The following is a 9,981-nucleotide window of genomic DNA, read 5'->3' as shown; positions in this document are numbered from 1 at the left end:
AAACAATACAGTTATTATTCAATAATTAATAATTACAATATGTAAAATCAATTTACAATTAAAAAAATACCTTACTTAAGAATAAAAATGTGGAATCAATTTAATATTAGATTTTTTTTAACACCATTCACTGTAACATTCCAAAATTTCTACAAATTATTGCTTAAAATCATCCAAATCTTAAAAAATACACACACACACATATATATATATATATATATATATAATATATATATCATTACATTGTATTTAAAAGAAATATATTTCCAAAAGAACCAAAAACTACTTTAAAGATGAAAACAAACTTCATTATTTACTCTACCACTACTTCAAGCCTTCGTTGACCATTCACACTTCTTATACTAACATTACCATCTATTCCTTGCAGAGAAAAACTCAAACAAACACAAAAAAAAAATGAAAAACTAATATAATTTAGGAGCAATAATTACATATCATAAAGATTATGGAAATAAATTTTTGTTATACAATCAATTCTTAATATAGACTTTCCCTTTGCTCTCATCACTCAATCACTTATTCAACAAGCATTTCCTATAAAAATCAAACTAAAATCAAACTAAAACTCAAATGATTGACATTCATTAACATTAACGGTGTAACATTTACCCATATGACTCTAATCTAAAACTTTAATCACAATTTTATAACACGGCTCAAATAAAGGAATACATTTATATGTTACTTCTTAAAGACTAGTGTAGTAAATTGCACCTGTCATTCTTACTTCAAAATCCTCTAGTGATGTTCCAACACTCAAAATCAAATTTTCCAACCAAAGCATGATAGGGTTAATCCCATTAACTCCATAAGTATGATACTCATATTATATTTGTCTACCATGTGGAGCATCTTCGACTCACACTACCTAAATATTTGACTTTATTTGAGTGAGATACCAGTTGATTCAAGATAGTCTCACATCCTCAAAGTTCCTTCAATACACTTGGACTCACCCTAGATTAGCATTTCTCTTGGAAATAACTAATTTGACAACTAAAACACACTAAATTTTTCATAAATAATCCTACATTATCAAACATAACTCAATAGAATTATAAATATAATTTGTGGCAGCTAAGAAAACAATTTATAAAATTATAAATCACTTATACTATGAAAAAGTCTCATAGAGTTATCATTTAGCGTTAGGTAACTATCCCCAGTGCCACAAAGTCAGGGGTTCACTACCTTGCCAACACCTGTCAGAACTCAAGCGTCGTCCGGTGGCAACTAGGCACCACCCAGCAGTGAAACCCTTGGAACACATTTGTTTGCAAATTTTAAAAGTGGTGCCCGGTGGTTCTTACTTAATACCCAACGGTGATGTAACAAAAACTTATTTTAGTGCAAATTAAGGGTCTTATCTAACTTTAGATAATTCTCATCTCGCTCTAACCATTAATCATCATTTACAATATTCTTGAAACAACATCTTTCATCAATCAAAATAGATTTTACATACCAACCAAGTTTTACTTAAAGTTTTTTATACTTTTAATCTTCATAGGTTGCAACTTTTAAGAAATATAATGGTTGTAAGTACAATCACAATGCACATCAAAGACATACAAATCATCCAAACATAAGGTCATCAGTATACCATACCATCATCGAGATCACACTCATTCAACAGATGGTGTAAACATAAGAGGCTTTTTTAATGCTAAATCGTTTAGTGGTCACTTATCATATGATATTTTTTATAGAAGGTTTTGCTTTATATAACACTATTTTTAAATGAAAATATTTCTTTTAATCTTAGTGTTATATAAGAGCCAGACTTTTGTTTCCATAAGAAGCTAGCTTATTTTGCTCATATAATATGTTAAGAGATTTCAATGAGTGGCACTTATTCTTAAACATTGTATATGATTTTCTAATTCATTTAATCAGTTTGTTCTAGAAAACATTACTTTAGCTTTTTTCTTCAGACGTTATAGGATGCTTCTTTACTAGACGCTACTTGTTTCAAACAATTTTTCTTACACAGTAATATTTTGTTTACTGTTATTTGTTATGTGTACTATATGAAATATATCGGTCGACATTATCGATAAGGGTAGTCTATCGGTCGAGGCAGCCGCTTTAGATAATTAAAGACTAATTAATAGTGTCACGATCATTTATGGGTAGCTAACAGGTATATTAGCAGATATTAATAGTTAATTAATGGTTTTATTGTCATATCAAATATGAATATATGATATTAATGATTTGATTGTCATATCAACTATGAATATACAATATTAATGGTTAATTAATAAGTTTGATTCTTATAAGCCCTATGAATATATGATTAATGTCGAGGTAAAGACATTTTTTACTCTAAATCAAATTGAGACCTCTTTGAGAAACATATATGACTTGAGCATCGGAGTGTCTTCTGCAGGCAATAACCGATCATGTGGATTACGTTCTTGAAGTGGATTGGACGATCGAGGTATAGAGTAGAGCAAGGAAGGACGACCGACCATCTGCCCCTTTCAACACCGAAACATTTTGGCGTCCATCGAGTTGCTTAGATAGTATACTCTTTAAAATATTATAATTTATTATGAAGTGATAAATATAATTAAGATAAATTATGATAAGAAGTTATAAAATAAAGTATTATAGTTGTTTTAAAATAATGAGACTGAATATTTTAATGTTAAAATAATTCAATAATATAAAGAATTTCATAAATAGGTCTTATTTTGTAAAACACTCATAATCTCTCTAAAACTTATTCTTTGAGTTCTAAGAATTTTAACTCTTGAGGTATTTGTTTGACTATCAGGAGGTTCCTAAAAGATCATGATAGTGAATTTCACTTTCAACCGATAAGTTTTCTATATAGAGTAAGCCAAATTTTGCTTCTTTTCCTTTAGTTTTCAGTTTAAGACACATGCAAAGAGAATTTCATGCATGTGTCGTTAACTCTTTTTTCCTAATTATTTGTTTATCAATGGTTAAAGACATATCCTGATCATAATTCTATGGTTTATAAATACATATATAGTCGTCTGAGCTAAGGTAGGGGTAATTGTTCTTTTAGAGCTGTATAAGCTTTCCAACGAGGTAAGAGAAACTAATTAGTACTTTAGATGTTGTAGATAATCTGATTAACTTTGTGTGTTTGAAATGTTCTGAAATGTGAAGTTGGTATGATGAATTATTGTATTTTGTATTGATATATTGTTAACATGCTTGTTTATTGAAATCTGATGGGTATTGCATTTATGCTTGTGATTTGAAATTAGTTAAGGTGTTTGAAAGAGTTATTTTGGAGTATGATTAGGTAGAAAACTATTATGGCATTAAGAAATGGAAAATAAGTTGAATTCTAGGTTGGTCTTAGTTAAAAAAGAGATTCTGATAGGTGAAAAGTGTAGAAAATGGTCAATTGGTAGAAACTGAGTTTTGGGGTATGTTTTATAGTCATTTAAAACTTGTTTAGGCCTTGAGTTAAGAAAAGTCTAATGTAGAATTGGTTAGTAGTTGATAGGTTAAGTTTTGTACAATTTTATATCCATTTTTAGAGGTTTTAACTAGTCAAAATCTAAAGTATAGAGTATGTGATGAAAATGAAGGTTTAGGGTCTTATTTTGAGTTAATTGGGAGAGTCCTTGGGCTCCTTGACGCTAAGTGACACTTTGGGGTGTTGAGCGCCACAAAGTTAGAGAGTTGTCTGACTTAGGACACTGAGCGGATAGTTTGTAAGCGCCACTAGCCTACTACAAGTCTGGCGCTGAGCGCCAAGGTTCTAGCGCTAGGGGCCCTGTTCATTTTGTGAGTTTTGTGTTCTTTTCTTTTATGTTCTTGTGAATGGTAACTATATTAATGCTTTAAGGTGTGTTTGGTATATTATATGGAATGTTATGAAGGTTTGTGTATGATGTTATGTATGTATCAAGGTTTGGTTAAAGAAGAGTTTCTAAGGTGAATTTCTAAAAGGTTGCTTCAAGTATTGTATGTATGAATGTAAGAAGCTTAATCTTGGGAGTTATCATGACATTCTAATGATAATTCATTCTCAATTAGAGAGGGGCGATGCATGTGGTGAGAGTAGCAGAGATCGTAGTCTAGGTGCTCCATCTTGGCCTAAGACGCAAACAAACTAATATTGTGTGTGTGGTAGGGTGAAACACAATAGTTCTGCAAAACAATAGAAGTAATCACAAGTGCATGACCCGTCATAACTCAATTCATACATGTATCTGGATGATCAGGTCTAGATTCATGGTATGCCTAAGATTTTTTTTCTTATCTATAATAATTATGTTTAAAATTTTGGTTTTGTTTGTTTCCTCTGATTTAGAAAATAATGTATTTAGTCACTTTTATTCAACGAGGATAAATTTTATCCTTAAACTTCTCCACTCTTTACATATATACTTCCCCCATGTTAAATTTTAAAATTTAATTAAATTTAATTAGTTTTTCCTTTTTACTGCTTTTCCCATCAAACTCACACCAACACGCGCCACATGCCTTGGCTCACTTCCTCTTTCTATTTCCTTCCTTTTATGTCTTCTGGACTTTAACTCTTTATTTGGTAAGTTAACACTCTCAATTCTTGCCACCATATTAATTCAACACGTGCTTGTCGGTTACGACTCAGAATATTAACTGCATCACAATTTCATACACATAATAATAATATTTTTAATACACACAAAATTTTTACATTGATTTTCACAATATCTTTTAATACTTTTCACTTTCTTTCTTTTCTTAAAAAAATACAAAAAGTTATTTTTTATAACAATTTTAACTAAAAATAATATGCGTAAACTAAATTGAATTTATCTTTTATATAAAAGTAAAAGAGAAGTTTAGTTAGGTACATTTAAAATATGAAAAAACTAATCTTTTTACAGAAAATAAAACATAACCATTAATTTTTTTAATAAAAAATATATAAATATGAAAAATAATACTTTCACACACAATTTTTTTTAGATTTATTTCTCATTACTTTTCCTTACTTTTTTTTTTTTTACTTTTTCTTTCTTTATCGACCTACCGCTTTCAGTGAGAACTGTCAACACACTGATTTCAGAGAGATTTCTGATACAGTATCTACACGTGTTTAACGTAAATAATAGCATAATAATGAATTATAAAAGCAACCAACCACCCCTCATGAAATCAAACAGTCTACAAAGTCATACGTTAATTTCTGTTGTTGTCTCCATTGTCATCTTCTTCTGTCTCTGTTCCTCAAAACCTCTTTCTCTGGTTTTTCCACCTTCTCCCCAAGCTCTTCCCATGGAGTCATCACCAAGAACAACAACCCACATAGCCCTTGTCTCAGTCCCTGCTTTCAGCCACCAAGTTTCAATCCTCGAGTTCGCAAAACGACTCCTCCATCTCCACGCCGACACCTTCCACGTTACATGCATCATTCCCACACTCTCTTCTTCACCTTCAAAGCACTCCTTCTTCTTCGATTCCCTCCCTCACAACATTCACTGCATCTTCCTCCCCTCCGTCAACTTCCATGACCTGAACAACAATGGCGTCTCCGTCGAAGTCCAGACTCAGCTCTCCGCCTCTCGAGCCATGTCCTCCGTCAGAGAAACCCTAGTTTCACTCTCCAAAACCACCGATATTTCTGTTCTCGTTGCCGATGCCATGGCCCCGGAGGCTCTGGAGTTTGGTAAGGAACTCCACATCTTGTCCTACATATACTTCCCTTGCTCCACCATGGTGCTGTCCGTTTGCTTTCATTCTCAAAACCTCGACGAAGAGGTTTCGTGTGAGTACAAGGATCACCCCGGTTTGATACACCTTCCTGGTTGCATCCCTATCTCTGGCAGAGATCTTCCTGACAGCATGCAAGATAGAGGAAGTTTGGCATACAAGCTTTTCCTTCAACGATGCCAAAGATACCTTAATGGTCATGATGGTATATTGGTGAACAGCTTCACGGAATTTGAAGAAGAAGCAACAAAAGCAATATCACAACATGGTAACGGTGGTGATTACCCTCCTGTGTATTCAGTTGGCCCCATCACACAAAGTGGTCCAAGTGGTTCAAAAAGTAGGTGTGAGTGTTTATTGTGGTTGGATAAACAAGAACCTAATTCAGTTCTTTACGTGTCTTTTGGGAGTGGTGGCACACTTTCCCAAGAGCAGATCGACGAACTGGCATTAGGGTTGGAGCTGAGTAAGCAGAAGTTTCTGTGGGTCAACCTGAGAGCACCAAACGATAGGGCAAGTGCTACTTATTTCAGTGAGGGGGGTTTAGTGGATGATGATCCTTTGCATTTTTTGCCAAAGGGGTTCCTAGAGAGAACCAAGGAGCAGGGTTTGGTCATGTGTGGGTGGGCCCCACAAGTGGAAGTGCTTGGACACAGGTCAATCGGTGCATTTTTGAGTCATTGTGGTTGGAACTCAGTTTTGGAGAGTGTTGTGCATGGAGTGCCAATGATAGCGTGGCCTTTGTTTGCCGAACAAAGAAGCAATGCAGCTTTGGTGAGTGATGGATTGAAAGTTGCTTTGAGGCCAAAGATGAAGAACCCTAGTGGGATCAATGGTGTGGTGGTGAAGGAGGAGATTGTTAAGCTCATAAAGGCTGTGATGGAGGGTTTGGAGGGTGAAGAAATCCGTAGGAAAGTCAAGGAACTCAAGAAGCTTGCTAACTGCGCAATGATGGGAGATGGGTCCTCTACAAGGACTATAGCAAATTTGGCAAACAAGTGGAAACTTTTGGGAAAATCACTGTAGAAGAATAAACGTGGAGAAATCTCCTGAGAAAGTAGTTCTACCTGTTTTTTGTTTTATTATTCCATGTTAATCATTGAGGTTTGTTTGATTGGGTTGAGTTTATGCATTATTTTGAGTACTGCTTTTAAAGAGATCAGATGAAATCAAATAAAACACGATACTATATATCATATAAAGTTCTATTCATTTCATCTAATTTTTATGACATATTTTAATATAGCTTTTGTCATAGTAATGTTTACTTCACCATTGATAAACCATTTATCCAACACTTTTTTTTTTATGAAAATAATAAAAGTTACTCATAGTTTTTACATTACAATATCATTTAATACTATTTATAAAATATCACATTTCTTAATAAAAACATATAAGGAAGATGATACAATAATATAAGTTACTCAATTAATGAACAAATTAAAATATAATGATCCAATTAAAAAATATAAAAACTTTAGTACTTTAACAGGTCAAAAAGTTTAATAGAAATTCAATTAAAAATATCTAAGTTTACTATAAACTTCAAACTTGATCGTATGCCTTTTTAAAATATGAAAAATTAAAATTAGAATCAAGCCTCATGTTAAAGTTATTTTAATTATTATCAATAAATTTACTTTTTCGGTTCATCTACCAAACTTTAAATACTAAAAATCACATTGAATCGTTTTGTGCAAACTGAAGTTCAACTTTAAATAAATCATATTAAACGTAAAAGTATAAGAAATTATTTAACAATTAAAATCTTAAACCATATTGAATATTATTTTTTTGACTTTGTGGATATCGAATTTTGTATCAAGATAATAGTAATAAAAAAAGTATTACATTAATTAATTGCTTCCATGAGATACAATTAAATGCTTCCACGAAATACAATTAAATGTATCACGTGACTAGGAAAGAAGAGGACCACAAGAATTGAACCTAAAGGACTTTGTCAACGACGATTTTAATGTCAGAGGTTGAGTTGCAAAGTTCGAAAAATTACTCATTAATGGGAATGGAATATGGAGATAACTAAAGCATCAATTTACACTTCTTTTGAAAAATTATGTTAATTTCTTACCCTTGGTTCTAAAATTTTATTACTCATATTTCATAAAAACAAAAAGTGTCACACTAGTTTAACTCAGGTAAATTTTTATAGGAAAACATGAGAATAATCCTGAGTTTTATTTGAGTTTTCTAATCACGATTCAAACTCTTACTATTTTTTTGAAACTAAAGAAAAGAAATGGAACGAACCAATAGGACGTTATTGTATGAACTATCTTGGAAAATGAAAGTATTATCAATAACTCAATCCTTTACATAGAAAATTATAATTAATAAAGAGGTCAGAGATGAGAAGTAAATTAGTGATAAAATTGTCGCACATTTATTTTTTTAGTTGTAAGATAGTGACATGTATATGAAAAAAATGTGATTTTGTAGTAGGACTTTACTTAAAGAAATGTTTATTTTGACATACAAAGTGATTTATGGTTAAAAATGAAAAAATATATCTTAAAGAAATGTTTATTTTGACGTAAATTAAAACTTGGTCTAGATGATAAATAAATAAGTATTCAAAACGTATTTTTCAATCACGTGTTTAAAATTGACGTGACTCTAAAGCCAACATGTCAAACTCTATTTTTCAAATAGACATGTTGGTAAGCATAATCAATGCATTTTGTAGGATGCCAATTGGTTAATCTAGCTTAAACTTGAAGTAACTTTTGTTCATAGAGAACCAATTAGCTAAGTATTTTTGTGTATGTATGTGTTCAATTATGTTTTCCATAAATGTTGTACTGTAGAATTTTAAGGGCTAAGATTTCATCTAAGTGTTACCAATAATAACTCTTTATATCTTTGTTTTAGCAAATAGAAAATCTCCACCAAATACACTCTTACAGTTTTTTATGTGAAAGGGTTAGGCACATGATAGGTTAATAGTATTGGTCTATTATATGGCTTTTTTGTAATGTAAAGTTTAGTTATAGGGGGTGTTATATTGTTGTCATTTATTTGTCTATTTGTATATATTAATTTGTATGTTGATACAATCTAATTTTTGTAATTTAATATATTTATTATTAGTGATAAAAAAAAATATCGTTTATTTATTGTTCATATATTTTCACCACACTTTTCTATGTGACAATCCAAACCACGTTGTCACTTTCGTCGTCACTCATTCACTCTCTTTTTTTCCTTTCTTCACAGCCAACGCAAAGTGTGTCACCGCATTGTTAGTATGAGCATCCATTTCCTTTCCATTTCGAAAGAGGTTAAAGGTTCATTCTTTCATATTGAATTTTCCTTTTTGTTTCATAATTCGTTTTTCCTAATGCAAATATTTTCTTAATCTTTCTTGTTCAATTTAGAGGTGTGAAAAGGTAGTGGTGACTATGTTTGTTGATGAGGAGAACAATAGTTCTATAGTGAAAAATATGTAAGGATGGGAAGAAATTGATTTTTTTTTAAATATAGGATTAGGCTTTAGTTTTTATTTAAAAAAGAACCGAAGGATAAAGTAAAGAATAGGCTTTGGTTACCAATGCCTAAAGTTATATATTCTTTACCTCATCTGAATATGTTAGCAATATCACGAAGTATAAAAGTTTTTATGATGCCCAAATCAAGTCTCAAGTGTTCACTTTGCAAAAAAACCTTCATGATTATGCTTTAAAAATCGTTTGGAGTAAAAAAGTTTTGCTATAATCGATTATCACAGATAGATTTTTAAAGGTTGCTAAAAATCAATTTTGGCTCTAGAATAATCGATTACCAGAGTATGATAATCGATTATAACTTACCATAATCGATTATCATAACTAGACATTGATGTTTTTTAGCATGTTTTTGATCGTTGTACATTCATTAAATGCATAAGTGATTACCATAAGTGGATCATCGATTATCACACGGAAAAAGCTGACAACAAATTTTTGGAGGTGCCATTGAGTGAGGTCTTTATAAAGAGGTTTTAGACTCTCATTCTAAAGAGCAAAAACTATGAAAAAATGTGATTTGGGGTTTGTGTAACTCTTATGTGTTGGTTTTGAGAATTTGGTGTTGGCAAAAGTAAGAACTTTCACTAGGAGTGTGATTGAGTGTTGCTGCTCTTTCTGAGTTAAGCCTGTCATCCTTTGTGAAGATGCAAATGAAGTATTCATCCTTCGTGAAGCATTCAGAGGAGGTATTCATCCCTTGTGGCCTTAAGAGGAAGTGAGTTTCATCTCTTGTGGTAAC

The 9,981-nt window shown here is 31.7% G+C and overlaps 1 pseudogene; it reads left to right on the top strand.

Moving 5' to 3' along the window:
• Nucleotides 1–5,070: 5,070 nt before the first annotated feature.
• On the top strand, nucleotides 5,071–6,924 carry LOC148195544 (hydroquinone glucosyltransferase pseudogene; annotated as a pseudogene).
• The last annotated feature ends 3,057 nt before the right edge of the window (nucleotides 6,925–9,981 follow it).

Source organism: Vigna umbellata, chromosome 7, assembly GCF_029865625.1.
Source record: "Vigna umbellata cultivar VRB3 chromosome 7, Vumbellata_1.0, whole genome shotgun sequence".
Classification (NCBI taxonomy): Eukaryota; Viridiplantae; Streptophyta; class Magnoliopsida; order Fabales; family Fabaceae; genus Vigna; species Vigna umbellata.
Note: the sequence above shows the minus strand (reverse complement) of the source record. Positions and strands in the feature narration are given on the sequence as shown.